At 37.2% G+C, this 22814-nt stretch overlaps 1 protein-coding gene across 4 annotated transcripts in view; it reads left to right on the top strand.

Moving 5' to 3' along the window:
- The window catches only part of JAKMIP2 (janus kinase and microtubule interacting protein 2), a 198408-nt gene that overhangs the window by 63565 nt on the left and 112029 nt on the right, over positions 1 to 22814 (top strand). For 2 of the 4 annotated variants that reach the window (XM_054556030.2, XM_054556028.2), the window contains exon 2: positions 20822 to 20951. The exons of 1 other annotated variant lie outside the window; for it this stretch is intronic. The gene's annotated coding sequence lies outside the window, so the exon portion shown is untranslated. Of the gene's footprint in view, positions 1 to 20817; positions 20952 to 22814 lie in introns of all 4 variants that reach the window. One more of the 4 variants, XM_054556029.2, reaches the window with a different exon arrangement.

Raw genomic sequence — 22814 nt, 5'->3', positions numbered from 1 at the left:
TTTATAAAATCATCAAGATGAGAACTGCAACAAGAAGGAAAATACTAAGATTAGTCATTTGCAGCCAAGTCAGGGAGAGATTACAAACAGCAATCAGTTGATTTTTTTAAATGTTATAGATATGGAGGAGCCTTTAGGAATCATTCTGTTCCTTGTCTTTAAAATGTCACACCACCAAATACTTTTGCATTGTAAATTATTTATGAAAACTCAGAGTAAATAGGAGGGACACCTTTTGACAGGAAGTAGGTATTTCATAATTATTTTGAAATACTCTAGGGAGACTGCTTCCTAAGAGGTCCCAGCCATGGGAAATCGTCAGGAAGGTGATACCCATATTTCCTCCCACACTTTAGTATGAAAGAAATATAATTTTAAAACAATATCATTAGATATTATATGATGTATGTTACGTCTTGCAGGGATATGTTTTACTCAGAGATGAATGTTTTAGAAAAAAACTCCTACTACGACTATGGTCTTGTCTATTTCTCTTTATAATTTGGTCAATTTTTCCTTTAAGTTTTTTGAAGCTGTATTAATATATACATACAAATTTAGAATTGGCATGTCTTCTGAGGAGAAATGGAATTTCATCATTATGAATTATCCTATTTGTTCTAGTAAAATCTTTTTTTTTCTAGTATTAATACAGCCACCACAGGCTGCTTTAAATTTTGTTTTTATGTTATATATAATATAGTAACATGAATACGTAATACATATATATTTAATTATTGTATATGTGTATATTAATAGAAAGGCTCTTTAGAGAACATACAATTTTGGCTTTCTGTTTGCTTATTTTTTCCCAGTATGCCAATTTCCATCTTTTAATTGGTATATTTCATTTATCTAAATTTAATACAATTACTGATATTTAGATTTAAATCTACTACCTCATTATGTTTTTTGTCTGCCCAAGTGGCTCTATATTAATTTCTTCCTCCTTCCTTTATTGATTTATTTTGAATTGACAGGAAATTTTTTAATCATTCAATTTCTTCTATTAACTTAGAAGTTATAGACTAGTCTTTGTGTTAATTCTAGTAATTATAACATATTCTTCTCTTATCAAAGAATAATTGTAATACATACATATATGTTTCTTCTAGCCCTTAAAACCATATCTGCTGTTCTTGAATTACAGAATTAGATGCTATCGCTTTACGATTATAATTATATATAAGATATTTTCATATTTTTAATAATCATTGTTCCTTTACATTTGCCCAGATATCACTTTTACTCACTCCTTATTTTTTTCTGTATCATTTCCCTTCTGTATAAGTAACATCCTTTAGATTTTTCTTTAGTTTGCATCTAAAACATCTTTGTTTTGCCTTCATTCTTGAAGGACATTTTCAGTGGGTATGGAATTCAAATTTGGGTAGTTACCTTCTTTCAACCTATTAAAAATATTCCATTGTCTCCTGCTTCTTATGTTGCTGTTGAGAAGTCAGCTCTTAGTGTAACTGTTTTCTTTTTATAGGCCAGTCATCTATTTTTCTTGGATAGCATTTAAGATTTCCTCGTTGTCTGTGATTCTTGCTGGTATTCATTGGGATTCTTGACTCCATGGATAGATATGTTTCATGAATTCTAAAAAAAAATTAGCCTTTAGCTCTTCCAACATTGCCTCAGCCCCATTCTGTCTCTTGGATTCTTTTAAGTCTCTACTAAATATATGACACACTTCCATGCCGTGTTTTCTATGTCTTTTACTTTCTTTTGTTTCTTGCATCATTTCCATCTTTTGGTCTCTCCATGCTTTTGACCTGTTTTTCACTCCCTGATTCTCTCTTCTGTTACACCTAAATTCCAATGAACTCATCAATTGATTTCTTAGTTTTGGTTGTTATCTTTTTCTGTTTTATAACTTCTATTTTGTTCTTCCCCAAATTTCCTATATAATATCACTTTATATTTTCAGGTTGCCTTTCAAATTTTTCATGCCTGACTTTTATGCCCTGAAGTAGGCATGGCTGCTTTACAGAACCTTTGTAATGGCTACAGTATGTGAAGTCTTTGTGTGTTTCTGTTGTCTTTTGGTTCTGCTGGTTCTTACTCATGCTGTCTCATCTCCTCATGTGTTTGGTTACCTTTTATTGTGTGTGAAGTATGGTGTTTCAATTATTGCTAGTAGAAGTTATTTGAGTGTCCCAAGTCAGTTGTCTTTTGCTTTTTCCAGGCTTGTAGGCAATAGCAATCTGGAATTACTTTAATTTAAATAGAGGGTTTCAGATTGTCTAGGTCACCCAGATGACTTACAGTGGGGCTGCAGTCATCATGAGTACTCATTTACTTTTGCTTTGCCTTTGCCGTTGGATTGTGGCACTCTGAAGTCCCAGCCCAAAAACAAGAATAATAATCAAGCTTACCTAGACACCAGCTTTTTCCGTCTAGCTCCCATTAGTCTATCAAAACCTCCGTTCAGCCTCTTAGCCATCTCTCCTGGATCAGCAAATATCACCAGAGCAAAAGTCCCTGAGTGCTCTATGTTCTTGGCTGTGGTCTCCTATTTATCTTCAGATCTCAGCCTGGTAATTCTTTATAATCTCATGTGTTCTTTAATGCTTTTTAAAATTCGTAGCTTTTCTCCTAGCCTTTTAAATTGTCTTTATTGGTTGGCGATTGTCCAGAATTACCCAGTCTGCCATTAATTTAGTAGAATTTCATATGTACTTAAAACTGTATCATTTCCTACAGTTTTATTACTCATTGAAAAGGGGATTACCTGTTTCATTACGCTGTTTTAAGTAAACCGATCCATTTAAAGCCCCAAGTATAGTACCTGGTATATAGTGAATGTTCAACAAAGTTCAGCTTTTATTGTTTTTTCTAATATTGTCACTTTTTGTTAAAAAATGTCTCACGTAAAAAAATGGAACCTTGATGTTAGTGAAAAGCTCACACTTACAAAAAAGTCTTCCTAGTTTATAAACTGTCAAAGAAATTAAACAAATGTTAAGCAATTTTGTATTCACATAATTAAGGTATACTAATTCTATGATCCTTGAAGTTAAAAAAAATCTGGTCTAGCTCCATTGTATCATTGCTGGCTATAGATATCTGAAATGTAAAATGTATCTAATGAATTTTATACAATATATTATTAATATTCAGGATGTGGCTTATTTATGGAGGTTGCTGGTTTTAACAGTTCCTTTTACTCTTGCTTCCCTCTCTTTCCCTTAACATATTTTTAAATCGTTATCCATATTCCCTAAAGGAACCCTGACTTACTAGAATTACTCGGATTTATGAACTCAACAAAGAATTTATTTCAATTCTTAGCATCCTCTAAAAGGTTATACTTAGGCTTTTACTTGAGAAAGAGGAAGAGAAGCGTCTGTGTTTGCAGTAAAATGTATGCCCTTCCATTTTTGCTTTTAAACATTCATAGGCATAGCTATTCTTTCCATCAGAGTGGAAGGGGTGGGTGCTGGGTGCTGTGTGGTTATGATGTCAAAATTAAGATGGATGAGGGAGCAACCAAGTGAAACATCCAATTCCTAGTTTTAAAATATCCCCTCCCCCACCTCCACTAAGCGATATTGGCAAAGCAATTTTATAATGTGTGAAAGCCACACAAAGAGATGAGAATGCAGCCCTCCGTAATATTGTTAGTGGAAGGACTCTAAAATTTGTTCCCTGGCCTATTTTCTCCTATTTTTTCAACGGGTTTCATATGATTTTAGAAGAGTCCTGTATGTAAAATGTCATCATTTTCATACCAAAATAAATTTTACAAAAATAGAAACAGGAATTTATAAAACAATGGATTTTAAAAAGGCACTATCACATTAAATCCTGTCATTTAATGAATGCAGAAACTGAGATTTAGAGAGGGTAAATTGCTTCGTTGCAAAAAAGAAAATTGGCTGAAACCTTTCCCTGGGCTGAAGAACTCCCATGGGAACCTTGATCAGGTGGCCTGTGCAGTTATTTCCTGGAGTGGCTGGAAAACATGACTTCTGTGAGTGAGTGTGGGTTGTAGACAAGAAGGGCAGGCCAGAACAGAAGACAGGCGGCAAAGCCAAGGTGAGAATGTGGGAGATTTGGATCTGAAAACAGAATTCAAAGTACAACATGGCATAAATATTCAGATTCTAAGACATGAATAAAGCAAGATTCCTTGTAGAATGTTCTAACATGGCATTAAGGCTATTTAACTGGTTTAAAGTTGTATAATTGATAAAGATATCTTTATCAACACCATAAAGTCTACATTTCTTAGAAATTTACTATGGGCTGGGTGTGGTGTCCGAGGCGGGTGGATCACCTGAGGTCAGGAATTCAAGACCAGCCTGGCCAACATGGCAAAACCCTGTCTCTACCAAAAATATAAAAATTAGCCTGGTGTGGTGGTGTGCACCTATAATCCTTGGTACTGGAGAGGCTGAGGCCGGAGAATCGCTTGAACCCAGGAGGCGGAGGTTGCAGTGAGCCAAGATAGCCCCACTGTACTCCAGCTGGGGCAACAAGAGCGAGATTCCATCTCAAAAAACAACAACAATTACTATGGGTTACACACTATGATTTACACTCATTGCTTCATTTAATCTTCTCAAAGACCCATGAGATCAGTGATGACACTATTCTGTTTTTATTGATGAGGAAACTGAGGCTTAATAAAATTAGGTTGCCCCCAAATCCCTTAAGTGCCTCTCTCTTTAGGCGTCTATACTCTTAACCAGTATGCCCCCTTTGCCTTCCTTTTCTTTAATATTTGTTTTCTCTGCCTGATTGAAAGGTCTGGCAAGAAAATAAACCTATCCCTGTAATTCACTACTGAGGTCTCACTTCCAAGCAAAGTACCCAATGCAAAATAAATACTTGTTGAATGAACTAATAAATGAGTAAATTAATAGAGTAAGGCATTTTACCGTCACTCCTGTGGACTTGCCAACTATCTCATTATGACTCTAAGAAGCCACAACGACCTCATTATGACTTTAAGGCTCTGGGTTAGATGAATGTTTCCCCTTATACTAGATACAAGCATCTGTTTCTTGGCAGTAATGGTCATATTTGCTTTTGCAATTAAGTCCTTGTTCTCAAAGTTTTCATGAGAGTAAAAATTAAAAAGCTAATTTTTAAAGTAGATCTATTCATGTCTCTACTATTGCAGACTACTGTCACTTAACATGTTATCAGTTCAACAATAGTAAATAATGTTTAGAAAGATTTAAAAGCCTAAGACTTTTGGCTTAAATAAGAAATAGTAGAAAGATTTTTATTCCTTTGTCTGTTGAGAAACATTAATTTGTTACCTATATACTTTACTACTTGGAATGCATCCCTATAACTGATTCAGAAATCTGCATCAAGATATAAAATAATATTGCCTCACATTTGCATAAAGTAATTAAGATTTCAGAACTGTTTCCCATCACATCTATCATTTTATGTTTTTCTTTAGCAGAGCCTTGGTGAATTTTGAATTCATCAATGCCATAACAATATACAGTTTAATGCCATTAAAACATTGGTATTGAGGGGTAAAACTACAACATTCCTTTATACAGCACTATATAAACTGCCTTCACCTATATTATCTTAATTGACCTCACAACAACCCTGAGAAGGAGATAAAGCAAGTATTATAATCTTTATTTTACAGACCAGGAAATGGAGCCTAAGAAATTAATTGACTTATTTTTGAAGGTCACTCAGCTAGTAAGTCGTAAAGCCCAGACTAGATTCTAGGACTACTGATTTTAAGCCTGTGCTCCTTAAATCTTTTTCTTCTCCCTGACATTTTGCTGTATATAAAATTTATACCTCTTGATTTTAGTCTTTTTAACTTTCTTTTTTTTATAGCTAATATATTTGATGGAAGCAGTGATAAAATTGTATGTTTCAGCAGAACCCATATATCACAATAATGTTATAAAGCATTTATAATATGAAAAAAAATTTAATATGTGAAACAAAAAAATCTGCATGATACCTTGAAGAATAACTAAACCCACCCTGTATTTGTAAGGATGAGTAAACTGGATTCCAAGTAAATTAATGATTTGCCCATGTTCAACAAGGTAATTAATAAAAGAACTCATAGTGTTGTTCATATTTCCTGACTCATTTATTCATCAATACTCCTTCGGATTTTAAGCCCCTATTACAGGCTGATCACTCTGTTAGCATTGAAGAATTCAAAGACAAGTAGAACATCATTGCCTTTGTATAATTTCCAGCCTAATAGAGACATGAGGCATGCACATTGATAAATAAAATGAAATACAGAGGACAATGGCACCTTAAAGAAAAACTACGATTAGGAGAACAAAAGAAGAAAGACTAGGATGATTTTTTTTTGTTTGTTTTTTTGAGATGGAATCTTGCGCTGTTGCCCAGGCTGGAGTGCCAGTGTCATGATCTTGGCTCACTTTAACCTCCGCCTCCCGGATTTAGGCAGTTCTCTGCCTCAGCCTCCTGAGTAGCTGGGATTACAGATGCATGCCACCACTCCTGTCTCAATTTTTGTATTTTTAGTAGAGACGGGGTTTCACCATCTTGGCCAAGCTGGTCTTGAACTCCTGACCTTGTGATCCACCTGCCTCAGCCTTCCAAAGTGCTGGGAAACAGGTGTGAGCCACCCCACCCGGCCTAGAATGAAATTTTTACCTCTTGCTTTCTTTATACTGACTTCAGAGTAAGTCATCGATATACAAAATACTTAATTCCATTTTTTAAATATCTTAAAACATATACTATATACATCAGTATATATACGTGTGCATATTTATATAGGTGCTTTTATAGATCCTTGTTATTATATATAGAAATATTTTTATATATGTTATTGTTGGCATGTATAAATGTAAGTATAGATGTGCACATAAATATTTTTAAGTGCGTCTGGATTTACATACACAAATACATGCAAGTATGTATAAGAGTCTCATAATACAAACCTGTAACATGCTCATTGGATACTGAGATCGTCTCAGTTCTGCTAATGTAATTTAATTTTTCATAATACAGTTATAAAATATAACTTAAACACTGGACAGCTCCATAAATCTATTTATGTCATTTATTTAATAAATATGTGAACAAAGCAAGTAAAATTTATTACCACAGCTCAATTCCTTGATTTATTCAAAATACTTCCTTTTAGATTAAACTATCATGCTTAAACATTTTCACTTCCATCACCAGCACTAACAATTGGATGCACTGAGAGGATGATTTTAACAAGGAAACGAAATGTGCTGTTGAGGTGGTTGTTTACTTTAGGAGAGTCACTGCATCTCTAAAGAATAAGGCCAACTTGTCATGGTGTGTAATGGCCTGTGTTCACACCTAGGAGGTAAACTCAGCTGCATACTGGCTTCAGAGTCCTCACAAATTGAACCCAGGAACCCACAATGTTACAAACAGCTTCATGTTGTGAACCTTTGAGGTCTCTCGTAACTGTCAATTTTCTTTGATTAAGACATAATTCATTGCATTTTGCAACATTGATTTACTACCATCTTTTCAGGAAAAAAACATACATCAATTTTAAAAAGCATCTCGATTTCAGGAACATTGAAATGTGGTAGGGGGAGCAGAAAGTTAATATAAGAATTGAATCAACAGAAGTTAAAACTGTGAATGAAAAATAATAAGGTTACAGAACTATTTATTCTGTGGATTATTAAACTAATCATAATTAACATGTAAGTGTTGGTAATTATAATTCCAACCTGTTTCTCCTCCTACATGACTAGCTGTTATTTAAGTCAGTGTTTTGGAATGTGGTGTGCATCAGAATGACCTGGGAGCCTCCTAAAAACGAAGATGCCTAGTCCTCACCTCAGAGCTTCTAGTTCGGATTTATGTGGGTAGAACCTAACTGCTGTGTGGTTTACAAACTCCTCAGGTGATATGGGTTATCTTCAAGTTTTGAGAGTTAATGTCTGAAACTCAATGCTGAGGGAAATATGAATCTTTCTTTGGTCCACATTTCTTTACATTTTATTTTGTTTTTCATTTTTTGTTAGCTTTATTGTTTTGAAGTCAACACTATTTTTCCATTGTCACTTAAATCTTAGTCTTCACCATATGTGTTTAAATGTGTAAAATAATTTCATACTCTTTGACTCAATAGTTGCACATTTCCCAGAATGTCTCCTAAGGATATCTTTTAGAAAATAGGCAAATATTTATTGATAAATATAAAATAGCAATTTAAATTGCCCTCTTCTCTCACTTACAATCTTTGGGGAAAATGCTGAGACATCACATCCAGCTTAAGGTCTTTTCTAACTGACTTTGTTCAGACAAGTTGATGTAGCCTGCCTCAAAACACTTATATTCTGTCCTGTGGAAGCATTTGGTTCAAATCATGACTCCTCCCTAATCTCCTATTTCAACTCATTTTGCTAAGAAGACTCTGTACTTACTATTACTGATCTCATTTGCATATCAGTCATTGACTCACCATAAATTTAGTATCAAAACCCACTGTTGTGCATTACATCTACAGTCAGTCAAATGTTTAGGAAGGGTGGTGCATGATGGGAAATGAATATATCTATCAATTTTGGAGCAGGATATGTTACCAGGGAGAGTGTACCAATGCTAGGGAAACACTGGTAGCTACATATTTCAGTTCTGGGAGCAACAACATCATAAAAGTTAAGAAAGAAAATCTCATGGGGACTAGGAGGGGGCTGTGTCACTCTGAGATAATGTGGTATTAATCTAGTATTTCCCAGAGTGTGGTGTTGATGGCACATGAATGGATTTTTCCCCGTAGTAATATACTTATTGTAGCATGTACTAGAAAATATTACTGACATACCGCAACTTTTAACAGATATGATGCTTAGGCTGAGGCTAAAATAGCTGGACTTTAAGGAAAAGAAATGAGTTAATTTACACAGACATGAATTAAGTAACATTAAGTTGGCATGTGGATATGGTGAAGATTGCGAGGATGCTACAAAAATGCCTAAGGTTTCAGAAACACTGCACTTATTAATACTGGTTGCACATCTAACACAGGCCCCAGGCATTACTAAGAGCACGTGTTCATTTCTGTCCCTTCTGGGACTCAACATGTTGGCTGCACTTGGTGAAGACTTAACACAGTATGTAGAATTATTTAATATATATTTACATCATAGTGCCTGTTTAACTGCCTGTATTAAAAAGTTTATGATTCATAACCCTCAAAAAAAAGGCCTAGAAAGTATAACACACAGGTAAATACATTAGCTTTGACAGCAGAAAGAACTAAATACTAATTTCAATTCTTTACTGACTGTCATTCTCTGGGCAAATCATTAAGCTTCCCTGAGTCTGAGTTTTCTCATCTGACCAATGGAGATACAGTTTGAATATCCCTTACTTGAAATGCTTGCGACCTGAAGTGTTTCAGATTGTAGATTTTTTTCAGATTTTGGAACACTATATTTGCAGTATATTGGTTGAGCATCCCTAATCCAAAAAATCCGAAATCCGAAATACTCTGAAGAGCATGTCCTTTGAGCATCATTTCAGATTTTGGATTTTCAAATTAGAAATACTCCATCAGTAATATTTGGGTAGATCATAATTTTTAGGATAAATGGTAGAATATACAAAGATTTCTAGTGCTACTTCATAGTAGGTACTCAATACTACAGTATTATTATTTGCTTTCTTTTTTTAAGAGATATCTGTTAAGCCAGATGACCATAAAAAGTGTTAAGAAAATAATTTGTAGCTGGGCACAATGGCATGTTCCTACAGTCTCAGTTGTTTGGGAGGCTGGGGCAGAAAGATTGCTTGAGTCCAGGAGTTTGAATATCTCAATATTTCAGCCAGAATCCCCATGCCTCTTCCTTGCCAGCCTTGACTGAAAAGCATTGCTGGTCAACACTTTGTTAGAATCAGTTGCTGGTTCTCCAGTTTTGGGGAAGATGGAAAAAACCAGTATCCCTTCTGATCCTCTCTTGAATCAGTGAACTGAGGGAATTCACTTCTGTAAGAGTCTTTCCTTATTAATATATTTTAAGGTTTTCCTGTCAGATCTAAATTTTATTTTCCAATATCTGCATGATATTCCACTGTGGAGCTATTCCATTATAGATACTAATATTTAGGTTATTTGCAGCATTTCACTACCTGAAGCAATACTATATTTGCATAACGACATATACAAAAATCATTTCACACATGTTCAAGTATACCTATAACATAAATTCCTAGCAGAGTGTCTAAATCAAAGGCTACTTACATTTTCAATTGTTAAATATGTTGCCAGATTACTGTGCAGAAAGCTTGTGCTACTTTATACTCCCACTAAAACACAGGAGTGTTTCCCCACATCCACATCAAAACAGTCCATTTAAAACACATTATTCATCTTGTACGCAAAAAATAGAACTATAGTTTTAAATGGTAAGTCCTTAATTATGCATAATGTGAAGGCTTTGCTTTCTTTCAATGCTTTATGACAAACTGCATAACCAGTCTCCCAGCCATACACTTTATCCTGTGGATAGAAGGTCAGAGCACTTCTGCCCTGGAAGTAACCTTATATTTCACTTGCTTTGCATATCGGAAAGGTGACGCCCAAGGTAGAGACGATGGGATGTTGCCAAAAGTCACACAGGACCTCAGACTTTTTTTTTTTTTTTTTTGAGACAGGTCTCACTCTGTCACCCAGGCTGGAGTGCAGTGGTGCAATCTTGGCTCACTGCAACCACTGCCTCTCAGGCTCAAATGATTCTCGTGGCTCAAATGATTGTCGGCTAATTTTTGTATTTTTAGTAGAGAAGGGGTTTCTCCATGTTGCACAGGCTGGTCTCAAACTCCTTGGCTCAAGCAATCCATCCACCTTGACCTCCCAAGGTGCTAGGATTACAGGCATAAGCCACCATACCTGGCCTTATTGTTTGCTTAACAACTGACCATTCACTGTCTCTGAGTGAAGGGGTTCCTGGAATTCCCTTCCTGGCTCCAATCATCCACTGCTTATGATGCAGAAGATAAGTGACTTTGTTAGAATTTGAGGGCTCAAACTCAGCTTGATCAACACAAGTTTTTCACACATTTATAATGGGTTTAACTGATGTAAAAGGCATTTTAAGAAACCAGAGGAAAATTATTCTTAAAAGCAAAGAACATTCTGTTTTGCAGCAACAACGAACATATTCCAAAGAGATTTCACTCATGTATCCTGAATGTGGCATCTGATGAGATAAAATTATCCTGGCTGATTTGTGTGCAGATGTTTGCTTATACATTGTAATTCATACTCTGCTACCTCTGCTACATTATTAGTGCTATTTTCTCTTCCTATAAAATGCTGCATCCTTGAGAAAACAGCTCCAGTGGGCCTATGACTACCTACCTTCAAACACAGTCAAATAAAGAGCTTCTTTGGAGAAGCTTCTTCCTAACTCCACCATAGAGGCTTTCTGCAAAATCAGAGTAACCACAGTATCAAGTAGAAATGATCATTGGCAGCCAAAGATATTTACAAGTTAAGGAAGTGAAACCTCTGCTTGACTTTACTTTTGAGTAATGACTGGGGCAATTGATTACCAGAGGGAATCCAGTTGGCTTTCCATGAAGAAGCTGACTAATAATGGATAATTTAATCTTCTGGGAGAGTGAATCATTCCTCACTCCCTGGTTGTCTTTCCTCTTACCTTGCTCTGCCTCTAATGTTGGAGCGTCCTCCTCTCTTCCCTAACACCAAACTTCCCAGTAAAAGGAGGCCAGGAGAGAAATGGAACATACAGCCATGTCCCACACAATGATGTTTCTGTATGATGTTTCTGTCAAAGATGGACCACATCTACCATGGTGGTCCATCCCGTAAGATTATAATGGAGCTGAAAAGTTCGTTTTGCTTAGTGACATTGTAGCAGTCATAACGTTGTAGCACAATGCATTACTCAACGTGTTTGTGGTATTACTGCTGTAAACAAATCTACAGCATTGCCAGTCTATAAAAGTATATTATGTATAATGATGCACAGTATATATTTGATAATGATAATAAAAGGCTATGTTGCTTATGTATTTGCTATACTATACTTCCTTGTTATTTTAGAGTATACTCCTTCTACTTATATATAAAAGTTAACTGTAAGACAGCCTCAGGAGGTATTCCAAAAGGCATTGTTAATATAAGAGATGACAGTTCCATGCATGTTATTGCCCCTGAAGACCTTCTAGCGGGACAGGCTGTGGAGATGGAAGACAGATACTAGTGATCCTGACCCCTGACCCTGTGCAGGCCTAAGGTAATGTGCGGTTGGTGTTTGTGTCTTAGTTTTTAACAAAACACTTAAGGAGTAAAAACAAACATGTAATAGAAAAAGTATACAGAATAAGATATAAAAAAGAAAATGTATAGCAGTACAAAAATATTAGTGTTTTAAGCTGTTATTACAAAAGAGTCAGAAGTTTAAAAATTAAAAAGTTTACGAAGTAAAAAAGTTGAAGTAAAAAAGTTTATGAAGTAAACAAGTTACAGTAAAGGCCAAGCACAGTGGCTCATGCTTGTAATCCCAGCACTTTGAGGCTGAGGTAGGAGGATTGTTTGAGTTCAGGAGCACGAGACCAGCCTGGGAAACATAGTGAGGTCTTGTCCCTACAAAAAAAAAAAAAATTAGCTGGGCATGGTTGCTTGCACCTGTGGTCCCACCTACTCAGAAGGCTAAGATGGGAGGATCACTTGAATTTCAGAGGTAAAGGCTGCAGTGAGCCATGACTGCACTACTGCACTCCAGTCTGGGCAACAGAGCAAGACTCTATCTCAAAAAAAAAAAAAAAAAAAAAAATTACAGTAAGCTAAGGTTAACTTCTTATTGAAGAAATAAAACTTTTATGTAAATTTAGTGTAGCCTAAGTGTTTATAAAGTCTACAGTGATGTACAGTGATGACTAGGTCTTCACATTCACTCACCACTCACTTATTCGCTCACCCAGAACAACTTCCAGTCCAGCAAGCTGCACTCACAGTAAGTGCTCCATACAGGTGTACCATTTATTTTTATCTTGTATTTTTATTGTACCTTTTCTATGTTTAAGTATGTTTAGATACATAAATACTTATGACTTAACAATTGCCTACAGTATGAAGTACAGTTGCATGCTGTACCCATTTGTAGCCTGGGATCAATAGGCTATAACATATAGCCTGGGTGTATAGTGGGCTCTACCATATAGGTTTGTATAAGTACATTCTATGATGTTCACAGGATGACAAAATCGCCAAAAGATACATTCCTCAGAATATATCTCTCTTATTAAATTACACATGACTGTATATCATTATCTCTTCTTGAGAGAAGAAAAGTATAGGAGACCTGGATTTTAGCACTAGATCCACCACTCACTCACTATGGGACTTGAGGCAAGTCAAAACATTTCCCTGGGTATCTTCTTTATCTCTGAGATTCTTTACTTCTTTGAAATTCTAGGATTTTTAATGTCTTGTTAAACTCCTATTGGAAACAAATCCCATTTATTGCAGAGTTTCCCAAGTATATTTGTGAGGAGTCTTTCTTTTTCAGTTTGCCAAAACACAACTCAAATTGACATAAGCAGGAAAGATAATTTATCTCGTATAAATGGAAAGTATAGAAATAGAGCCATACTCAACCATGTTTGGATCATCAGCTTCTGCCTTGCTGCCTCTCAGTCTCCTTCCCCCTTGGCTTCTGCTCTTTTCTTTCTTTTTTCTTTCTTTTCGTTCTTTCTTTCTTTCTCTCTCTCTCTCTCTTGCTCTCTCTCTCCCTCCCTTCCTTCCTTTCTTCCTGTCTTCCTTTCCTTCCTTTCCTTTCCTCTTTTCTCTTCCTTCCCTCCTTCCCTCCCTCCCTCCCTTCCTCCCTTCCTTCCTTCCTTCCTTCCTCTTTCTTTCTTTGTACATAAGTTCTTTAGTGGTGATTTCTGAGAGGTTGGTGCACCCATCACCCAAGCAATGTACATTGTACTCAATGTGTAGTCTTTTATCCCTCACCCCTCTTCCACCCTTTCCCCCTAGTCCTCAAAGTCCATTGTATCATTCTTATGCCTTTGCATCCTCATAGCTTAGCTGTTTCTTCTGTGTTGGTTCTTCCCTTGTGTTAGCAAGGTAGCCACTAGCAGGTTCAGATTAATATTCCATCAACCCCAGTAAAATAGCTCCATCAAAAGTTCTAGAATTGGGTTTCACTAGACAAAATTGAGTTTGCTGTAAGCAGTTGCTCTGGATCATGTTTCGACTTTTGTGTCAGGCAATTAGAAAGAGGCAGAAGGGAAAATGCAGCTGACTCTACTAAAATCATATGGACTCAGAATAAGAAGGGATGTTTCCCCAAAGGCAGTTCTGTTATCAGAAGAATGGAGAGATAATGTGCAAGCAAAATGAGTGGTCAGTAGTGGCTTAGTCCATTCTAGCTGCTATAACAAAATACCTTACACTGGGTAATTTATAAATGACGGAATTTATTGCTCACAGTTTTGAGGCTGATAAGTCCAGGATCAAGGCACCAGCACATTTGGTGTCTTGTGAGGGCTCATTCCTCATAAATGGCACCTACTTGCTGCATCCTCACATGGCAGAAGGGGCAAACAAGCCTCCTTGGGCTTCTTTCATAATGGCACTAGTTGCACTGCCTATTCAAATTTGGTGCTGTGTGAAGGACAAAATTATTTTCTGGCATGGAGCCACAAGTCATCCTTCATGCTGGTGTGTGACCTAAATGTATGCTATCTATGTTAGTTGAAAACATATTGGCTGAAAGGCCAGTGCTCCCAATGATCAAAGATTGATGAGGGTCAAGCCTTTGTGACCTACTCACCTCCAAAGGCCCATCCTCTTAATACTGTCACTGTAGGGGTTAGATTTCAATTTATGAATTTTAGGGGGATAAAAGCATTCAGACCATAACAAGTAACTTTTGCTCACAAGAAGATTCCTTCCTTCCTTTTCAAGTAGAGGCTGCTCTTCATCTTACTTGCACTAACTATAAGGGTAAGGAAAAGGAATCAGCACTCTTTTTATCTTTAAAATATTCTGTCTCCACTAATCAACCATAAACCAGTATCTGATCACAAAGTAATTTAACTTCTTTCACTGCCTCTGGATCCATCCTTCTTGAGTGTAATCCCAGGATACCCTCTTCCCTTTCCAGAATCATTTCCTTTTATTTATCTTGTTTCTCTCTTTTGAGACTTTTTCCTTTATGGCATTGGTCTTCAGCATATTTTGACATTACAGCTTTTTTTACAAAACAAATTCTTACCATAGCCTACAGGACTCTACATAATCTCACTCCCAGCTCCCATACTTTTCTTTATTATTATACCTTCCTCCAACCACATAAATATGCCAACCAAATGAATATGCTCAAATATCAAAGACACCACCCTTAGTTTCCACTTTCTGCTAGAATGAACTAGCCCATGACAGCTCCATGCTTCCACTGAAAACAATTTTAAAAGCCAGATATGTTACAAAAATTATATATTAAAGGCATCTGAGAGCTACAAAAGAAAGCAAGTTTAGGGGGACTAAAATTCCAGGAAGGCAATAAACTTCCAGAGGTGATCTGAAGATCAGCAGTTGTTTTTTCCCTCAGAGATTTGCTAATTCCTGGCTATGGCTAGGGGCTGAGAATCTGGACTTGGTTCTGATCAAACCTTTTAGTAGTGACAAAATGGGGAAACAAATACACAGCTGAATTTCTCCCATGAGACACTTAAAGACAGCTAAATTCTAAAGCTGCTGTTATATCTTCTCAAATATTAGTATACTTGTCCCAGGTTTGCCTATTTTCTCCTCCTAGAAACTGCATGAGATATATATTAGCCTTTCTCGCTCTGATTTCCATTTGTCTTAACCATGTATATATATTTTAAATATGTCTTTTTGTTCCTACTATTGAATAATTTCTTTAGATATACTTGCTAGTTCACTAAATGTCTCTTTATCTGTAGCTAACCTAATGTTTACCACCCCTTTAATTTTCAATTATAATTATTTTTCTTCATCCTAAAGGTTTGATTTATTTTTATAGCCACTAGTTCTTTGTTTATATCCCTTATTTTATTTTTAATATTTTTCATATTTTTAACTATTTTTGATATCGTTTGTACTCTATGACTAATAATTTCAATATTTGAATCTCTAATAGTCTGATTTTATTTCTGTTTCCCTCCACTCCATGAACTTTTCTACTTGAGAACTTTATCTGGGGAAATGTTTTGAGGTCTGTGTTAAAAGGGTGTTTCTCCAAAGAGGTTTTGAATTTGCTTCTCTTTGATCATTGGGAGCACTGGCCTTTCAGCCAATATGCTTTCAACCAACATAGATAGCGTGCATTTAGGTCACATACCACCATGAAGGATGACCTGTGGCTTCATGCCAGAGAATAATTTTCTGCTTCACACAGCACCAAGTTTGAATAGACAGTTTTCCTTGGTGTTCTTCAGGAAGGGCAGGTTGCCTTTAGTTCTCTTTGGAAACCCAATTTTATGCAAACTCCTTCATACAAAGAAAGTCCTACTCTTGAAACACTAGCATTTGTTGCCTATCCCCAGTGTATAATAGGCATCACATTTTAGCTGATGCTGTAAGGATAGAGCCATCTGTGGTGTTTGTATTTCTGGAATTCTATTTTTGTTCTGTGATTGGCTTTTGCTATTGTTGTTAATCCAGAAATTTTAGGGGCTTTATGAGTAAGATATTCAAGAAAACTAGTTCATTTATGGCTGGGGTAAAAAATGTTTCTTAATTCCTCTCTATTCCTCAAGCCACTCAGCCTTCATCCCACCTCACTTGCCTCTCTGCCTACCCTCTTTTCTTGTGGTCTTGCTGTTATTTAAAGAGTCCCACTCTAATTGTTTTTTTTTCACCAATGTAAACAACTTCCCTAGATCTTTCAATTACTTTCTCTTACCCTGGAATTCTCTCTACATCTGTTCTTCACCATTTCCACCCAGGCTAGAGCCTGATTCTGTCTTATTTAACAATTGTACACGTTTTCTTACTGTAACTCATCTTAACTTACTTGAACGCAACTCCGCTCATGTCAACACCTACTCAAGCCAGCAGCATTCTTTCAACCTACCAAATCAGAACTTTAACTGCCATTATTTTCTTTAAATTTTCTTTACCCTACAGTTCAAATGTGATATGCTTTAGTGTTTTTCCTACCATATGTAATAATAGATGGGTGTATATTTTCTCTTTTATTGATTAGGTCATAGCATGAGCAAAGGCCTGGGGGATAGAAGAGCATAGACCAATTACAGGAAAAGGTAGGCAGTGAATAGATCTTATATAGCCAAATCTTAGATAACATAGATTGTGATAAATGAGGTTCAAGCCAGACTGTTAAAAGCTTTCAGAGCTGAGGAGGTGGCATTATTCTATGGCCCACAGAGTACCAGTGAAAATCCAGATTATTTTTGTACAACCACTTTCCATTTTGAGCAACTCTAGGAAGCTATATTAGTCCATTCTCATGCTGCTATGAAGAAATACCTGAGACTGGGTAGTTTATGAAAGAAAGAGGTTTAATTGACTCATGGTTCTGCATGGCTGGGGAGGCCTCAGGAAACATACAATGATGGCAGAAGGGGAAGCAAACACATCCTTCCTCACAAGGCAGCAGGAGAGAGAAGTGTTGAGTGAAGGAGGAAGCCCTAATAAAACCATCAGATCTTGTGAGAACTCACTCACTATCATGAGAACAGCATGAGGAAAACCACCTTCATCATCCAATCACTTCCCACTGGGTCCATCCCACAACACATGGGGATTATGGGAACTACAGTACAAGATGAGATTTGGGTGGGGACACAGCCAAACCATATCATTCTACCCCCATCCCTCCAAATCTTGTGTCCTCACATTTCAAAACAGAATCATGCCTTTCCAACAGTACCCCAAAGTCTTAACTCATTCCAGCATTAACCCAAAAGTCCAGGTCCAAAGTCTCATCTGAGACAAGGCAAGTCTCTTCTGCCTATGATCCTATAAAATCAAAAGTAAGTTAGTTCCTAGATACAATGGGGTGCAGGCATTGGGTAAATACACCTGTTCCAAATGGGACAAATTCCAGAACAAAGAGGCTATGGGCTCATGCAAGTCCAAAATCCAATAGAGCAGTCATTAAACCCTAAAGTTTCCAAATGATCTCTTTGGACTCCATATCTCACATTCAGGTCACATTAATGCAAGAGATGTGCTCATGGCCTTGGGAAGCTCCGCTCCTGTGACTTTGCAGGATACAGCCCCCCTCCCAGCTGCTTTCACAGCTGCTGTTGAGTGTCTGCGGCTTTTCCAAGCACACAGTGCAAGCTGTTGGCGGCTCTACCATTCTGGGGTCTGGAGGACAGTGGTCCTCTTCTCACAGCTCCACTAGGCAGTGCCCCAGTGGTGACTCTGTGTCAGGTCTCCAACCCCACATTTCCCTTCTGCACTGCCCTAGCAAAAGTTCTCCATGAGGACTCCTCCCCTGCAGCAAATTTCTGCCTGGACATCCAGGCATTCTCATACATCCTCTGAAATCTAGGCAGAGGTTCCCAAACCTCAATTCTTGACTTTTGTGCGCCAGCAGGCTCAACACTATGTGGAAGCTGCCAAGGTTTAGGATTTGGATCCTCAGAAGCCATGGCCCAAGATGTGCCTTGGCCTCTTTTAGCTACAGCTGGAGCAGCTTGGATGCAGGGCACTGAGTCCCCAGGCTGCACACAGCAGGGTGGCCCTAGACCCAACCTATGTAACCATTTTTTCCTTCTAGGCCTCTGGGCCTGTGATGGGAGAGGCTGCTGTGAAGGTCTCTGTCATGCCCTGGAGACATATTCTCTATTGTCTTGGTGATTAACATTTGGCTTTTATACGATTTGGCTGTGTCCCCATTCAAATCTCAACTTCAATTTTATCTCCCAGAATTCCCACGTGTTGTGGGAGGGACCCATGGGGAGATAACTGAATCATGGGGGCTGGTCTTTCCCGTGCTATTCTCATGATAGTGAATAAATCTCATGAGATCTGCTGAGTTTATCAGGGGTTTCCACTTTTGCTTCTTCCTCATTTTTCTCTTGCTGCCACCATGTAAGAAGTGCCTTTCACCTCCTGCCATGATTCTGAAGCCTCTTCAGTCATGTGAAGCTGTAAGTCCAATTAAGCCTCTTTTTCTTTCCAGTCTCAGGTATGTTTTTATTAGCAGTGTGAAAACAAACTAATATAGGCTCCTTGTTACTTATGCAAATTTCTACAGAAGACTTGGATTTCTTCCCCAGAAAATGGGTTTTTCTTTTCTATTGCATCATCAGCCTGCAAATTTTCCGAACTTTTATGCTCTGCTTCCTCTTGAACACTTTGCTGCTTAGAAATTTCTTCTGCCAGATACCCTAAATCATCTCTTCCAAGTTCAAAGTTCCTCAGATCTCTAGGGCAGGGGCAAAATGTTGCCAGTCTCTTTGCTAAAGCATAGCAAGAATCACCTTTATTCCAGTTCCCTACAAGTTCCTCATCTCCATCTGAGACCACCTCAGCCTGGACTTCATTGTCCACATCACTATCAGCATTTTGGTCAAAGCCATTCAGCAAGTCTCTAGGAAGGTCCAAACTTTCCCATGTTTTCCTATCTTGTCTGAGCCCTCCAAACTGTTCTAACTTCTGTCTGTTACCCAGTTCCAAAGTTGCTTCCACATTTTCAGGTATCCTTATCCCAGCATGGCACTCTCTGCAGTACCAATTTACTGTATTAGTCTGTTCTCACACTGCTATAAAGAAATACCCAGACTGGGTAGTTTATAAAGGAAAGAGATTTAATTGACTCACAGTTCTGCACAGTTGAGGAGGCCTCAGGAATCTTACAATTATGGCAGAAGGGGAAGCAAACACATCCTTCTTTGCATGGCAGCACAGAGAGAAATGCCAAGCAAACGGGGAAGCCCCTTATAAAACCATCAAATCTTGTGAGAACTCACTCACTGTCATGAGAACAGCATGAGGGAAAGTGTCCCCATGATCAAATCACTTCCCACTGGGCCTCTCCCATGACACATGGGGATTATGGGAACTACAATTCAGGATGAGTTTAGGGTGGGGACACAGCCAAACCATATCAGAAGTATACATGAATGGCATCTCCTGAAGTTTTGCAACATGTCAGTCTCAGTAAACCTTATATAGAGCAATATCTTAAATATGGTTAGCACTCAGTATATGTTTACTAAATTTTGTCCAACCTCCATAAGGGATATGACTTCCTAACCTTTATTGAGATAAGGAAAGTTAAGGCTGGTAGAAGCCTGTAATTGGAAAGATCTCCATAAAATGTTGTTGTATTTTTGTCTCTCCTTTAAAATGAAAGCAAATATTATAATATTATATTCAGACTTAAAACACTTCATCTTTTTGGGCTTTAAAATGTATAATATAATAGAACTATGTGTTATTCTATATAATTTTGCCAGAAAAAAAGTTTCTATTATATATAACTTAGGTCTCAGTCTAAGTCAAGCAGTTACATCAAGAGTTAAATCTCAATTTCTATCAATCAGTATATAAAAATTAGTATAAATGAGGGGGAAAAGTTTCTGAATTTGCTCACTTGTTCTCTCTCTCTTTCTCTGTCTCTGTCTCTCTCTCTCTGTCACACACACACACACACACACACACACACACGTGCCTTTCACTTCCGTAACAATAGAGGAAGAAATAAAAACGCAAACCTTACTTGCTGGTCAGAAGCTATGGAAGAACATATAATAAATATCTGGGCCTGATGCCCACGCTAGGGATGCTACTATTGGAGAAGTGCCATTGCCATTCAATAATGCCCTAAGGAAGAATCCTATTCATCTGGCTCTCTCGAGACAGGATATGTGGGAACTGATATAGCCAAGCTGCAGACTAACAGAAGCCATTAATCCAGTGTCCATCATAAACCTCATCTATCTGGAGTCTATGAAAAGGAAGTCTGGATCCTTGAGAGTCTTCTACCTTAGAGGTAGGTGTGGAAGGAAGCCTGGCAATTGTGCCATTTTGCTTTTCTTTTTTAGCCTCTCAACTACTATATAGGCTTTTCTTTATTTAAGCATGTATTCAACAGCACTTAATTTAGTTGGATCATTGGCAACTGTCTATAAACTGCCAAACTTAGTACAAAAAAATTCATTCCATAAGAGTCCTGGGTGTTAATATTTAACACATTGTTAGTTTGTTTTGAATCTAGCTTGATCATAAATACTCATGCCTAGCAGAAATTTGAGAATGAAGGGAGAAAATCCTTCTGATCCTGCATCTGAAATGGTTACATATAAAACAAATTGGCTCGCTTGCATGTGCTTTTATTATCCTGTGCCTCCAAGTTACTCAGCCTCCAGTGTAGAACCTTAAACAAACACAAAATTTGTCACAATTTGATAAGCTCTAAGCCCATATGTGCATACTTTCATCAAAAGTACAACAGACTTAAAATTTAATTTCTATGCCTGACAAAACAGTTTAGTTCTGTGTGTTTTATTTTCTTCATTTGACAGTTGTTTTTATTTTCACAGTAAATTTTTCAAAGATGAATTCTGGCTATTCAACAGCAAAGAAGAGTGAATCTGAACAATACCAAGAGATAAGTTTGAGAAAGATGCAATCTCAAAAGTAGAAGTGACACGAAGGCACATTCAGGGAGACATGAGAAGCCAAATTACACATCAAATTGTAAAAGCTGCAGATGGAAATTGCCAGTCACCAGGAGGGAGGGAGAGACAGGAAGGGGAGAATGCCAAACAGCAGCTTTGACAAGCATAGCCTATCAATTTCACTAGACAATTATAGGATCTGTAGGAATCTTGTTGGCTTGTTCATTTTCCTGTATACCCTCTTTATTCTCAGGAAGTCCTGAGCCGGGGTAATGACTGCTTGTGGTATAGACAGCCCATGAAGGAGTCCTATTCCTATTTTAGTTGCCCATGATATGACTGTGACTCCATAATTAACCACAAAGATAAGATGAGAGGCACCCAAAAAGAGCACAAGCTGCTGGCATCTCCCTGGAAAATCAACTTTATGCTCTCTAGCCAAAATGGATCATTAAAGGAGTTTTTTTTAAAAACTTGGTATTTTCCCAGTGTAGGCAGTAGTGATTTCCAGCAGACAAGTCAACATTAAATCTGAGGTTGAATGAGAGTGATCGTATTTGACACCAGGAGAAGAGCTGGGTTCTAGACTGGCTATTCTGATACCAATTTAAAACTATTAATTGGCTCTCTTAGGAGAGGAAATGTGGGAATTGATGTAGCCGAGCTGCAGATGAAGAGAAGTTATTAATCCAGTGTCCATCGTAAACTTCACCTATCTGGAACTTCAACAACCAAGTTCTTGAAAGTGTTGTTAGTAGAAAGGATTTATTTGAGAAGGAGCCACCACAGTAGATATGCTTAATTACTTTGATTTTATGAAATTCTATTTATTTGATCAGAAGTATAACCCCCAAATTGATTGTAATTCTAAGGATTTAAACCATTCAGTTAACCTAAGATTTTAACAGTCGTTTGAAATTTTGACTTGACAGGACTGAAATGAAAATGCAAAAACTTGAACTTAAAAATCTACCATAAAATAAATTAATGCTTTCAAAAGAATGAAAGCAGGGAGTTTTAATTCCAATTTGTTTTTTTTTTAACATTTTATTTTGTGCCCCTTACTCTCTTGCCACAAATTAAAACATTATGTTTTCAGCCCCTTTTTTAATTAAAAAATGTATTTCTGATATCTCTTTGCCACCCTTAATCCCACACATCACTCACCTATTTTGTTCATTGCTTTCTGATTCTTAAAGATGAAAAGGGAAAATGATTTGTAATGTGTGGTTCTG

The sequence above is a fragment of the Pongo abelii genome, chromosome 4 (genome assembly GCF_028885655.2).
Source record: "Pongo abelii isolate AG06213 chromosome 4, NHGRI_mPonAbe1-v2.0_pri, whole genome shotgun sequence".
NCBI lineage: Eukaryota > Metazoa > Chordata > Mammalia > Primates > Hominidae > Pongo > Pongo abelii.
This window is presented reverse-complemented; position numbering and strand designations above follow the sequence as displayed.